Source organism: Rissa tridactyla, chromosome 2, assembly GCF_028500815.1.
Source record: "Rissa tridactyla isolate bRisTri1 chromosome 2, bRisTri1.patW.cur.20221130, whole genome shotgun sequence".
Classification (NCBI taxonomy): Eukaryota; Metazoa; Chordata; class Aves; order Charadriiformes; family Laridae; genus Rissa; species Rissa tridactyla.
Window position 1 is genome coordinate 70,982,895 of NC_071467.1, and position 14,855 is coordinate 70,997,749.

A 14,855-nucleotide genomic window follows, 5' to 3' on the forward strand; every position below is an offset into this window, starting at 1 on the left:
TGGAGTATGTCAAAGGTCTGCCTGAGGCCCATCACAGACAATCTGTAGTCTCTGCTCTGGGGTCAGTGTCCTCCTCACCTGTCCATGCACATATTTGGAAGAAACCTCCAGGCACTGGATTCTATTTTGAGCTTTTCAGCCCCATGGCAGATGTAGGTGATATCGGCAAATGGACACAAGAGCTACTAGAGACAAGAGAAGAAGGCAAGAAGCAGACTGCCATCAGCCTTTCATAAAAACAGCGTAAAAGTAACTGTAATTCTGCACACTGATTTAAAACACCCACATCTAATACCAACAAAGACAGAAGGTTAGCAGGATTTTCAGGGAGGTCCTTGGCATAAAATCCTTTTTAATATTGACAAAAGTTAGAGACTGAAACATGCTAGAGGGGGATTTTCCAGGAGGCCTAAGTTTTCAGCCAGCTGATCCCCCCGCTTCCTCACTCACGTTATTATTGAACTCCACTGTCTCCACACTATGTGAAAGCACTTATGCTAGCAGGTGGGAGGACCATGCAAGCTCAGGATGGACAGGATTTCTGGCCTTCAGCAACATGCCTCTGGAGGAATACAGTCTCTCTGCTGCCAAGGAAGCACCTTCATCCCAACTTTTCTGCTCGGGAAGTTTGCAAACCAGCCTGCAAGTGAGATCTGGTACGCTGGATCAAAATATTAAGCAGGCTAACCAGCAGAAAGCTAACCCTGGAAACACACAGGTGGGTCTGAGCAAGGTTACTGTGAGCAAACTGTAGCCAGGACACTTGAAGGCAAGCCTGCCACGTTGCTAAAACACTTACTGGAAACACTACTCACTACTGCAATGCAAACGCTGCATGATTCCTAAGGGATGCTGGGCTCGGCGTGAGGCCACTGACTCTTTGACTAAGGAGATGCCTGCTTCAAAAATAACTGAAGTCACTGTATCCTGAAGAATTAACTAAACCTCTAACTAAACATTTTTTTATACTTTCCATTTTAAATGGTTTAATATTATAGAGCTACTCTTCTACATGGCATTTAGGTGATAATTTAGAGCAACATCTGGATTGATGGGACCATTTGTATAAAAAACCCCTCAGGTCTGTGGTGAGAAACATTAAATTTGGACTAAACTCTCTTGGTTAGTCTCCCTAGTTCTGGCTACCTAATGGACAGAGGTCAGACTGCAGTCTCCTATATTCCAAGTCCATAACTCGGGAGGGCACCAGCAGTCCTCTCAAACTCTTTCCCCCAGCATCCTGCTGGAGGAATGGGAGTTAGCCTTGATGTGTGGCAAACCCTCTCTCTTCTAACGCTGAATATGGACTCTCTTTGATCTCCTGATCTTCCAGCAGAGCCACTGCTTGTCATCTCCTGTGGCTTTGGCTACTCAGACAAACCTGGACTCTCTGATCCCCTCTCCACCTCTTCCCATGCATATGAAATGCATGGGAATACATGCATATAATCAATCTGTAACTACAGTTATTACTTTAAAAGTGTACTAAGTAGAGCTTCATATCATGTGATAAGCTCATTTCAAAATGTAGGTAGTTTCCGTTCAGTAAGTTCAAAACTCTCTTCAGCAGGATCTCTGTTTAGCAGGCTGTGGTACACCAGTACTCTTGTATGCAGTTGTAGCAATTAGGTCTGAACCATCCGATGATGCCACTTGTTTTTCCATACTGAAATACTTTGATCAGTCTTTACCACTTTGGCACTTGACATGCTACTATAGGCATGCCAATAATTTTGCTTTTCTTAGTTTCATCTCCTTTACCTCATCAGACTTCCTTCTGGCTTTTTTTTCTTTATATTTTCCCTCATGATTTATGGAACACCTAAAATTTTCTAAAGGAGGTGAGAATTTGTTTGTAGTTAATATAACCTTATTGGTAAAAAGGTTGACTTTCTTGATTTGTTTTGGCCTTACAAAAGTAGCCCATGAATAACAAGAGAGATGCCGCCCACAGCCTGAAAACTCTTTTGACAGGGCTTCAGTAGAAACTCTAAACTGACCTGTGCTGTCCCAGGAAATGCAAAGCTCTTACAGGTTATTTGTTGTGATATCACTTGTTATGATTCCTCTCCCTGATGTGCTGATTCTTACCATAGCAACAGCATATGGAAGAAAAATCTGAAAATCAAAAAGCAGCCAAAGCATCCTAGGAAAACAGGTCACACGCTGCCATGGCATTTTTTTTTTTTTTTGCCAGATCAATAGTTTATTTTTTAATAAAAAAAATATCCAGTGTTGTTTTTTAATAATGGCAACATAAACAACACTTCTGTGTGCATTGCTGCGTTCTTTTCTGTCAGCATAAACATCTGGTTTTCTAAATAGAGTTAGTGCAAAGGACTCCAGGCTTCTCCCCAGCCCCAACCTTTGTGCACGCACACGCTGGCAGTCTGTTCCCCTACACAGATCTTGAATCCCTTCCACGCCCAGGTCTGCAGGACAAATATGACTCAGAGCTTACTCCTACAAACACTCACATGAGACACTGCAGCCCCTCTAGGTTAAATGGGACAAATCCAGTGGGTGAAGTTATTTGCCCATGTAGGTACACATACATCTTAACAAGGCCACACACACCCTTTTCCATGAAGAGGATGTCTACACCAGGATTAAAGGTTGCTCATTACTAATGGACTAACACCTTGCAGATAACATGCATAGTCATTCTGCAGGGGAGGTAAATGTCAACAAGCCCAAGAGAAAGCAGAAAGGAGTGTCTGGTGTCGGGCAGCTGATAAGAGCTGCAGTTCCAGCTGCTTTGTTCACTTTGGGATTTTACTGTTTTAGATATTGCTTATTGTAGTATTATTGTGGCATTGTTGTATTAGATACTATTTATTGTGGTATTTTAAAATATCTAATAAACAACAGAACTGCATCTTATCCATCACTATTAATCTTCTGACAGAAGATTAATGACAGGTAATATAGGAAGGTGGGGTTTTTTTAAATAACAAATGCAGTAATTCCACATTAGGTTAATATTAAACTACTTGTATAACATAGTAATGTATAAAATAGTTTGTATATACCTGAACTTGATAAAGACAGTGACAGTCATATCAATCTAACTATAGAGCATTCACCCTTCCTTATGAAATGTTGGTTAAAATATTTCACACGCAGGGGCAATGACTTTAAAGTTGTAAACGATTTAAGAGCTTCAATATCATGACTTTACTCCTTGGTTTTTGAGAAAGAACAGAAAAAGCAAACTGAAAATATAATGAACCAATAGATCAGACCAGACTAGACCAGACTAGACTAGACTAGATAGAAAACTTCAGCTGGAAAGGACCTACAATAACCATCTAGTCCAACTGCCTGACCAATTCAGGGCTGACCAACAACATAAAGCATATTGTTAAGGGCATTGTCCAAAAGCCTCTTAAACACTGACAGGCTTGGGGCATCAAAAACCTCTCTAGGAAGCCTGTTCCAGTGTTTGACCACCCTCTTGGTAAAGAAATGCTTCCTAAGGTCCAGTCTAAACCTCCCCTGATGCAGCTCTGAACCATTCCCACACGTCCTGTCAGTGGATACCAGGGAGCTCAGCACCTCCCTCTCCACGTCCCCTCCTCAGGAAGCTGTAGAGAGCAATGAGGTCACCCCTCAGCCTCCTTTCCTCCAGACTACACGTGCCCAAAGTCCTCAGCTACTCCTCACAGGACATTCCTTCCTGCCCTGTCACCAGCTTTGTTGCCCTCCCCTGGGCGCATTCAAGGACCTCTTAAATTGCGGGGCCCAGAACTGCTCACAGTACTCAAGGTGAGGCTGCACCAATGTTGATGCCCTTCACTTTTCAAAATAAAGCCATTTCAAGTAAATTCTTGAAACATAAAATGGCCAGCCACTTGTATTTCCAGTCCTCTGTTTACATTATACTTCAAGGGACAAAAATAAAATATACAGGTTCCTTTCTCCAGTAACTTTAGAATTAGAAAATTAGTCCAGAATCAAAACTTACTAATTTCCAGCTTCCCAAATGAAGTACAAGTGGTAAATCCACATGAAATCCAATGCATTCTTGATTAGGACTATTAGATAGTCTGATTAGAAAATAATTTTGCTTAGAGCATAATGGCTACCTTTTATTTGAAAGACTAATGCTTAGAATATTGTATCCGTTTAAATGTTACGGTATCAACTCTCAACAATTGAAATTTAATCCGAAGGAGAAACAGGATTTTTTTTTCAAACTATAAACAAAGGTTCCTTCTGTCTGACTTGAACTATTTATAGTAAGAAACCAGAACTAAGCCAAATGAAAATGAGTCTGCAAAAATCCCATAGAGCGCTATGCCCTGGAAGACCAAACCTACCTCCAAAGAGAAATGCGGGTAAAGTACTTGACACATCACTCCCTCTCTGAAGGTCAATACCGAAGACTGGTTTAAGCTTAGTCATGATATGAACGAGGAGCACGAGCAGAGCCCTGTTGTGTCTAACTTTACACCATTATCTATCCTCAAAAATTTAGCAGTCCTCACCAGAGCTGAACTCTGTCAGGCAAGAACTTTTCTTTTTAAGCCTAGCACAGGAAGACAGCGAGCAGGACTGCTCCATACTTCGGGGCAGTAAACACTGTGCAGAAAAGGCCATCGAAGCTCAAGTACAAGATTCGACCAAGAACGAAGTAATATAAGCAGGCCACAAACATATTTACGGGGAAAAGAAACCAGAATACTGAAATAGCCTCCGAATGGTAGTATGGGAACTAAAAAAATCCCTGAATAGTTGTAAGAAGGAGTTTGATCAGTACATGAAAGGAATTACATGATATCTTGGCTGCAAGAGCAAGGGACTGAACTGGGTAACCCAGAAGAATCAGTCATACCTTCTTATGAGCATGCAATTCTCTACAGGTATGCTTAAAGAGAGAAAAAGAAGCATTTTAAAAATACGTTACGAAAAGACACCAGAACCCATAGAACATGATCAAAGTAAAATCTAAGATCATCAGCCAGCACTTGTGATTTCTTAGAATTTTAAAATATTTTATTTAAACAAGTTAGCGAAGAGTTTTTAAAATACATCTTTTATTCTAGTCTAGACAAGTATGACATCATCTGCCAGCATCTTAGTTCTCACAGGACTGGGTAAACTGTTCTTGTTCAACTCTTTCCTTCAAAGAGTGTAATCCATAATGCAGTTTGGCGCGTGTGTGTATTTGTGCATGATCTAATTTCCCCACTTAATATTAAAAAAAAAAAATCATTAGAAAGATAGCCAATACGACCTAAGAGTTTTGTATTTCATTTATTACAAAACATATTCTAATCTGTGCCTCCTTTTCTCTGAAGGCATTTTATTCTGAATTTCTTTTTATTTTTCTATCTTGTTTCTTCCTATTCCAAGAGAAACTTGAAGCATACACTACCATTTAAAAGGAAACTTAACACATGCTGCACATGTATAGCACATTGCAGGTGCAGCTATGAGGCAAAGAGGCAGAAAGATGTTTTGTTTGGGAGCCATAAATACCAGATTAATAAAAAGCAGTACAAGTCAGTGTGAAATACGCTGGGGGCCACGAAGGAGATGCATGGGAAGGCAGCGAGAGGGAGGCGTATTGCTACTGTGGGACTGCTGAGCACTGGACTTTGTCATACACGGTCCAACGAGGTGACGAAAGCACCAAGTCACAGTCACTGCTGGGCTCAACAGGGGCCATGGGGGACAGGGTCCCCACTCACACGGGATATGGTACTCCCGGAGCCTCTGCCACCCTGCCTCTCTGCAAGCTGTCCCCAGGGGATAAAGCCACACTTGATCATGTAATTAAAGAGCGCATCAGCAGGCGTGCCTATGGGTGCTGAATTAAACATGCAGGCAACATTAACACCGGCTTTTTGTAACTTTTAAATGCCTGATTTTGCATCCTAAGTGTTTTGAGCATCTTTTTTCTTCTGCATGCAGCCGTCTAAACTGCTCGCTATAAATACTGTCCCAGGCGGCTTCTTCCTTTCTTTGTGTTACCACTGCAAGTCTTCCTAGCCAGCCTCTCCTCTAAATAATTTCTAACTCAGAATCTCACCAGGACTTTCAGACCAAGAGCACAGATCCATCATCAGTGTAAGTCAATTTTATGCTGCCCTTTCCTATGCCCGCCCCCCAGCCTCTGCCTTGAGGCAGCTGTAATGTTAATATGAGCAGTTAGTCAGCTGGATCAAGGATCTGATCTAGATGAATTTTTCTTTTTTCGTATTACCAGTTGCAGCACATCGTTCGGAGGAAGGAATGAAGGAGGAGTGTGCAGGTCTCCCTTTGCAAAAGCAGCTGGAATTTAGATCAACTTAAGCGGATCTTGAAACTATACTTTATATTGATAGTGTACAATTTAAAGTATAGTTTCAGCCTGTCTTTTCACCTTCTACCATTAGCTGTGCTGTCTTTCTTCCAATACAGCCTCCACCTCTGATATTTGTATTGTGCTTTTTATCTCTTGCATTCTGTTAAATATTATTAATTCCATCTCTGTGCAATGCCTTTCCCTCTTCCATCCTCTCTCTTAAGGACTCTTTTTTGCATTTTTGCTTATAAATGTGCTTTGTTACCCCTTTTGCTAAATCCTTTCCTTGATTGCAGCTACTTTTCTCTCCCCAATTCTGCCTCCCATTGCTTACATCTCTAGGTTGCACATAAAGGTGCCACACACAAGCAAAATTGGAGTGAGAGTGCAAATTTAGAAGTTGCTTTTAAGATTTTGGCCTTGAAGACCTAGCCTGAGTTTGCCTCTGCAATAAGACTGTAAAGATCTCAGAGGAGTGGATGATCTGATATTATCCATATGGCACTGCAGATTTTACCTTAAGACTTGAAAGAATCACAAAATCCTACCCTTCCCAGATTTTTCCGCATTGCCAGGCAAGGGAATCCTGCCAATCCCAAATGCTAATACAAGCACCAATCCCCACTCAAGAAGTGTAAGGAGTCTTAAAACTAAGCCGGTGTCTACGAACAGTCAAATCTACAATTCTTTTCTGGTCTCTACCACTGAAAGCTAACTATAAAAAGAAAAGAGAAGGAAAATAAATTATCCTCTCCTGATCTCTCATTTTACTATTACTGCTGCTAAATTTTTTTCTATGTACTACAAAATGCAAAGGCTGGGGGGAGTTCTGCGATGGCTAATTAGTTGATGTCTGTAATGTAGAATCATAGACTGGTTTGGGTTAGAAGGGACCTTTAAAGTTCAACCCCCCTGCCATGGGCAAGGACACCTCCCACCAGACCAGGCTGCTCAAAGCCCCATCCAGCCTGGCCTTGAACACTTCCAGGGATGGGGCATCCACAACTTCCCTGGGCAACCTGTTCCAGTGCTTCACCACCCTCACGGTGAAGAATTTCTTCCACATGTCATCTCTGACATGTAAAGAATTACCTATGAAGTATTTATCTGTTTCTAGAATTCATATAGTATTTTTAGATTAGGTGAAAATCCAAATATAGAAAAAATAATTTCTTGCACATAGTTGTACGTCCAGAAACATACAGCTAAACCATTTAACTATCACATACAATTGATGAATTTTAAATGTTCCTATATTTAACATGCTCTTTATTTAGACCTCAGATTTTAGAAAGGACTTTCAATTTATTTCACAGAATTGAGCGGTGACATGTTGCAGAAAACAAGTGAAAGTGCCAAGGAATTTTGGTCTAGTGACGCAGACTGCCTGGAATATGAGCCATCTGATATAAGATAACCTTCTCTGAGGTAATAATAATAATAATAATGATGATACTTCACACCTTCCCTATTGTCACTGTTCTATGAGCCTGTTTCTGGCCCTCTCGCTTAGGCAAGCAATCCCACTGAAGTCAAGGAAATATTCAACATGAGTAGAAACTGCTGCATTTAGCCTTAACTATACTATTGCATTTTGCGGGTAGGAAAAGCATCACGCAAGTCTCACACGCAGTGCCACTTTAGGAGATGTTTGTCAGAGCTGCAACAAGAACTCCCAAGGCATAGACCATGCCTCTGGAATGGTTAAGTGCAAGATAAGCCTTAACTTTGAATTTCCATATTTTTCTAGTCTAAATCACTCCCCATTCGTTACTATAAGCCCAAACGTATAATCCTTTTCAAAAGGTAAACAAACAAAACAGAACACACTTCTCCATTGGTACCAAAACAGGAGAAGGAACAATTCACATTCTTATTTAAGTACTAGCATTACACTTGCGAAATTCTCCCTTTCTGCTACTGTTGCAGCCTCTGCTGGACTATATAAATTTAATTAGGATTCTGCACTGCTGGTAAACTATTGGGACTTTGTCATGTATAGAAACAGTCCTTAAGTCCAAGGAAGCCTAGCAGTACATCATGGCCACGTGCTGACTTCTCCTCCAGAAACACAGAGTTTTTTGGTTTTCCTGAAGGGTCTTCTAAGCCCAGCTCATGCTGTCTGTCTTTCACCACATTGCTGATGCTCCCTGTCTTTCACCACGTTGTCATTGAGTACTGGTGTAGCTCTACCCAGATTACTGAAGCAGCCATCATGACCTAAAGGTATTGTCCCAAACTGCTAAGGCTGGCTTGTAGATGTTTTATACTCAACTCACCCAGGTGAAATGATGGCGATGGTATGACTGATAAGGGAACCATACATTCATGGCTGGTTTATTCCGTCAGAGCTCACATAACTCTACCACTGCGATTTGCTTAAAATTTTCCTACTTTCAGTGCAGATTAAAAAAAAAAAATTTTTATGGGAGCTCCAGATGACTCATTCTAAAAGATATTGTTGTATACAAAGTGACAGTAACTTTGAAAAACACTTTGTCACTACATATGTCATTTATATTAATGAAAGCATGATAACAACTACTCATTAAGAGGGCTAAGTTCTCATTACACCTCAGTGGCCTACACTAAAACCTCATTATGAAACTAAACTTTTTTTTTTAAAATGCATACAGAAGAGACTGTCTAAAATTATTAATAATAAATATTTTAGTAACTATTTTTAAGCAAACTAAGCGACAAATTTTAACCAAATAAGGTGTAGTCCTGAACAATCTACACCCCCCAAAAAACAAATGAAAGAACAAATTTAGGATTTTATCGATCATTTTATAAGAAAAGCAGTTTGATTCCTTATAGCCTATTAAGTGTCTAAAGGATTTAAATATATCTAATGCGCAGATGAGAAAGTCACAGATGTAGCAAGGTAAACAGATCCGTAATCAAAATGACTGGAGTCATACACCCTGTTAAAAGCATTGCCCGTTAGCAGAAATCAATAGTGCGTTATATATTTTGCCCTATAAACAAAGCTTAAATTTTGTTACTGATACCACTGCAGCGCTGGAATAGGTACCCAGTTACAAGCATGGATTTACAGTAGTGGATCGAATGGGAGAAACTGGCCCTGGCCCCACCCCACTTTAACCAGCAATGAACTGGGCTGCTCCAAACAGATCCCGCAGGACAAGAGTGGTCATGGGGAATTACTAAGACGGAGTCTCATCCTGAAAAGAGCATTCCCTTTGAATTACGTTTAAAAACGTCTCTCCTCTCATGAAGTGTGAAACCTCATATTCATGTCAAGCAAATTCTGAACGTTTTATCTACAACGCCACAGCTATTCTTGCATTTGGTTGGAGTTGGTGGAGCTGTGACATTGTGTTGTCCAAAGTTAACAATAATATTGTTTTTCCTCTTCCTATGAAAACTTTCTCCATGCAAAGCAGCCTCCAGCCTACACAGGCAAGTAGGGTATAATAGCTGGATGCAAATCCAGGGAAAACCGGTGTAAATGAAAACATGCTACAAAGGAGAAACTCTGTAGCTGGAGACTCCTCTCCACCATTATTTTCCATTTGACCTCCTACAAACAGTTGCCATCAGAGAGCTGTGTTAGCACTATAGCCTGTAATTATGTCTTCCATATCTACTCTCATACAAAGGGAAAACCAAGCAGATCACTGAATGCAGACTGTAAGACAGAGGAGTTTAGTGCTGTTAAGGGTGAGGAAGCGGTGTGCTATTTTAGCCCTGAAGCCTACAGCCACTCCAGCACCAGATAGTTCGATACTCTGCTTTCCCAAGAGCCAGGCTCTTCCCTCCCCTGCCGTGCCCGAGCACTTGTTACCCCTGACGCTCATCCAATCATTCACCAAGGCTGGGAAGAACTTGTAGCTCTGTTCAGCGCCTGGCTCTTCAGAGTTACACATAGAATCACAGAATGGTTCGGGTTGGAAGGGACCTCAAAGATCCCCTTGTTCCAACCCCCCTGCCCTGGGCAGGGACACCTCCCGCTAGACCAGGCTGCCCAAAGCCCCATCCAGCCTGGCCTTGAACACTTCCAGGGATGGGGCATCCACAGCTTCTCTGGGCAGCCTGTTCCAGTGCCTCACCACCCTCCCAGTAAAGAATTTCTGGGAGGTCCCCAGGAGGAAAATACTAACTTTCTTCTATGTGTACGCAAGTACAGCAGAAAAAACAAAATCTATTTTATTACAAAAAGTATCTTCCTATCAGACAAAATACAAGTAAAAAGTCAGCTTTGCATAAAGTAACCTCATTCATCTAAACATTTTAAAATTACAGATATACACTCTGATTAGAGTACACACATAGTACCATTTAAAACTAGTAAAGAGGGATTTACAAAGAAAAATTGATTAATTTGTTTTCAGATGGATTATGCTACTCCTTATTAATGTATACTGTGATTGCATTCTGCATGGATATAGATAATACCACTGCACTCCATCCCCAAAAATCCCAGGCAACACTGTGATAGTTTTCATTTCCGTCTTTAAAAATTTAAGAAAATCCAGGATCAATATAGTTTCCTCAATAAGTACCTCCAAATGAAACAGCAATTTTGCCCTGCAACAAAATGATACTGAAACTGATGAGTAGTTGTAGTTTAGGACAAGACCAAATATACACGTTCTTCATTTGTGGGAGCGCCACATCCATAGAATAGAAACTCCTTGGACTAAGTATTTTAGACTGATATTGCAGAATAAGAAAATGCAATAACACAAGAAAATCATTTCAGTTGGCTAACAGCAGAGAGAAATCCCACCTTCTTTTATAGCAATAAGCTCCACAAAGTCAGAGTGACTTCTCAACTCTCCCTCTATGACTTTCTTTATAGCAGTTCACAGCTTTTTTTAAGGCTTGTTTCAAGAGCAAAAAAAAGTCTTTAGGGGTGAATAAATCCAAGGTTTGAGATTTTATCCAAGCCTCAAAACGTAAATTAAAGCGATGTTTAATCTAGGTTAGTACGCTACAGAATAACCTAAGCGTTGGTGTGCTGTCATTCACGTCAACGAGAATGACAACCAGAAGAAACTCAACATTAACCCTGCTTCAGCATTTTCATATCCAGCTGAAAGCACTCTGGTCTTTCGGTTCTTCTGATTAAAAAACAAACAAACAAACAAAACACCCAAAAGACATGACTTGCTCTTTTTTTTTTCTTTTGTATAAAAATCCCATCTTTTTCTTTTACTTCATCAATGTCAACAGCTAATCAACTGACGTAAGGAACTTTGCGCACAGGTTTGTGAAGGGAACACTCCTTTTTTCACAGACAGCTAAAGGATAGCAAGAGAATTTTCTTTAAAAGCCCACAAGAAAAAACAATGCTAAAAGTTTTCTATTTCCTGACATATTTTAGCGTTGCTGTGGTAAAAGAAAAAAAGAAAATATTTACTTGTAAACATACTACGTGCACCCAACCTAAAATTTAAACAAAATGAGACATTACAGATCTGTTGGGAATTGTATCCTTTGGAAATATCCTAAATGCTGACACGTTGAGGTAAAAAATCCTGACGAGTGCTGAGCACAAGTAACCCCTAGTGACTTCAGCAGGAGTTGTGGATATTTCAGCCTCCTCTGGATTAAAACGAGGAGGCATGATTTTTATCAACAGAACAAGAGCTCTCCAGTGCCACATGTGATTGTAACAGCAAACTCCATCGAATCAGAAAAAAACTGTATCACATCGCAGTGCTTACCAAGAAAATGTGTTTAGCCAGTAGCCAGGGTTCAGCAGAAGAGCAGCTGACAAGCTAACGTGCATCACCCTTATTTATTTATTTAAACTGCTAGTGCACTGTGCTGCTTTTCCATCTCTTTTTTCTCACTCCTGCATACCTTCGGGGATGATGTACAAAAAGCACATCAGGTGCTTCTCCCCTCACTGTTACCGAGCATTAGGAATGGCACAACTCACTCGAGGCGCGCTCCCTCCTTTCACCACAGCAGAAAAAAAAAAATAAAATAAATCCCAAGGCAAACTTGTGTAAAATACTTTAATTCAGGCTAACAAGAAAAAGAAATGATGGAATGACTCTTGATAGCACAAGACTACTTCCATGACTGCTCATCTTTGCTGAACATCATCTGCAGAGCATGTGGAAAGATAGGTTATTTTGGAACTGCGTTAACTAGACAGGCAACATTAACGTTCCTGTACCCACCCAGCATGAAGGCCTCCAAACACAGATGATAGCAACCTTTTTAGTGCACTTGTAAACTTTTAAATGCAAAAATGATTCAACCTGTTAGAAAACTACGTATACAGAGTGCTCTTTCATGTACTTTGGATCCACTAGATTTCATAAAAAAATTCAAGTTTCATGGTCAGACAACTGTAATAATTTTGAACTCTGAATATTTCAAACTATGTATCATTGTGAAGCCAGCTTTCCCTCCAAGTTCATAAGCAAAATCACCGGCTTGTTTTGAAACAAACAAGGGAGATGTGAAAAATCCATGAAAAAGAGCTAGGGGGCTGTTATTTTGCTTTATATTAGGTGACACTTTGCAAATGGCACCCTGCAAGTTATGCCTTAACTCCTTGTTAAAATGCAACTAAAATCTATATTACCCTACTTCTCACTCATAGGTAAAATACATAGTTCAAAGCACACTAAAAGACTGGGGGGAAAAAAGTCCACGAAACAGGTAAATTACTTGATTGCCTCTGAATAATAAATCGTTCCCCAGCAGATTTATAACAGACTGTTTTACTGTAGAAACACATTTCTGTCGTCCACAGGAACAGTTAGCTGAAGAGCTGAAGAAAGCAAAACAGTCTAAACCAACTTTGGAACTGGGAAGTAAACCGGGCTGCAATGCTGGCTGGCGAAACTAATAATGTTTCATCTCTCTTTTTCTCACTGAACACTAATACGTCACAGCAAACGATCCATTTGCTCTGGATCACAACGCTATTCTCCCCACTTATCCCTGGAATAACACTGTCTCGGGCTGCTGGAGGAACAGAAACGCTATCAATTCACGTTAGCCCTAAAGTTTTCCCTGTCGGCACTGCTCCAGTGAGAAGCCAGGGGAGGAATGAGAGCCATCACCTTCAAGGTGCCAGTAATGATCTATGGAAAGATGTCCTGGAGCACAAGGGACCGAACTCTGTGGAGAGCTCCGTAGCTTTCCTGCATCCCTGACCGATTTCTCCATCAGCAGTCTCTGCCGTGCTCCTCGCCTCTATGTACAGCGGCTGTTGGGAAGCTTTATCACTCACCATCCCATAAACACCAAATACAAATGCACTTCACACATACATACGCGCGCACACACACACACACACACACACTCACACGACACACGTGCACGGGCACACTCGCTCCCCCCCGACATCCCATGCAATTCTTTCCAAGTCCCCTGTGTATCGCTTAAAAACAGAAACCAACCACACACACACCCCAAAGAAAAAAAAAAAAATCCCAACTAAACAAAAACCACCCCACAAAAAAAAAATCCCCCAAAACCAACAAAACACAGAAAGGAGGAGGGAAAGGGGGGTGGGGGTGAGGGGGAGGTAAGGGGGGGGGCGAAGGAAAAAAGAGCTTTTTTTTTTCCCTGCTGTTGCTGTGCCTCCCAAGCATGCAGTGCTAAGGAAGAGTAGTTCCCCACTTTCATCAGCTAGCTACATCCTTGGGATAAAAGGGAGCAGTCCGGAATGATGCTGAGGCTGCACAAGGGAAAATAAGGCTTTGCAAACATGCCTGATTCCCCACAAAATTCTCTCCTCCACATCCCCTCCTCCCTAAAACCTGCCCTAAAGGGAAGGGGGTGGGGGAGGAAAAAAAAACAACAAAACGAAACCAAAAAAACAACACATAAGGAAAAAAGTGATGAAAAGACACAACTCACCTTAACAAGGGGTGTTGGATGGGGTCAGAGAGGAGGAAGGGTATATAAAAAGATCTATTTTTAGCGGAGGTTGTGATAGTATTGAAACACACAGACACAAGGTTTGGAAGCAGGGAGAAGAGTATAAAAAAAAAAAACAAACGAGGGGAAGAGAAATTATCAAGAAGGTGCAAGTCAGTCTGGCAGGAGAAAGGAGAATCCCCAAGAAAAAAAAAAAAAAAGAAAAAAATTAAAAAAAAAAAAACAACCACCAAATGCCAAGAGGAGCAGGAGGGAGAGCGTGGCGGTGCCGGGGTTTTGTTTTGTTTCTCTTCGCTGGGGGCGGGCGGAGGCGGCGGGGCGGGCGGGGGGGCTGTGGGGGGTGTAGCGGCGAGGGGGGCGGTGGAAGGAAATCGCGCTTTGGGCGAGGGGCCGCTCGCTGCCTCCCCGCGGGGCTGCCGCGGCCGCCCGCCTCTGCCGGCGGCTCCGGGCGGCCGGGATCGCTCCTCGCCCGCCTCCTCCGGCTCCGGCTCCGGCGGCTGCGGCGGGCGCGGCGCTCCGGATCCCGCTTCCGCGGCTGGTTGGGGCTCTGCAGCCGCGTTCACGCCGCCGCCGCCGCTCCTCGGCCACCCCCGCGCCCGCGCTCCCGCCGCCGCCCGCGGGCGCCCCCCGCCGCCCACCGCTGCGGGCCGGGGCGCGGGATCGCGGCGGGGCAGGGGCGGAGCGG

The 14,855-nt window shown here is 42.1% G+C and overlaps 1 protein-coding gene across 1 annotated transcript in view; it reads right to left on the minus strand.

The window, feature by feature from the left end:
* The window catches only part of LOC128904962 (poly(rC)-binding protein 3-like), a 525,202-nt gene extending 510,918 nt beyond the window's left edge, over positions 1-14,284 (minus strand). The window contains exon 1 of the mRNA XM_054190151.1: positions 14,150-14,284. The gene's annotated coding sequence lies outside the window, so the exon portion shown is untranslated. The remainder of the gene's footprint in view (positions 1-14,149) is intronic.
* Between the last annotated feature and the right edge of the window lie 571 nt (positions 14,285-14,855).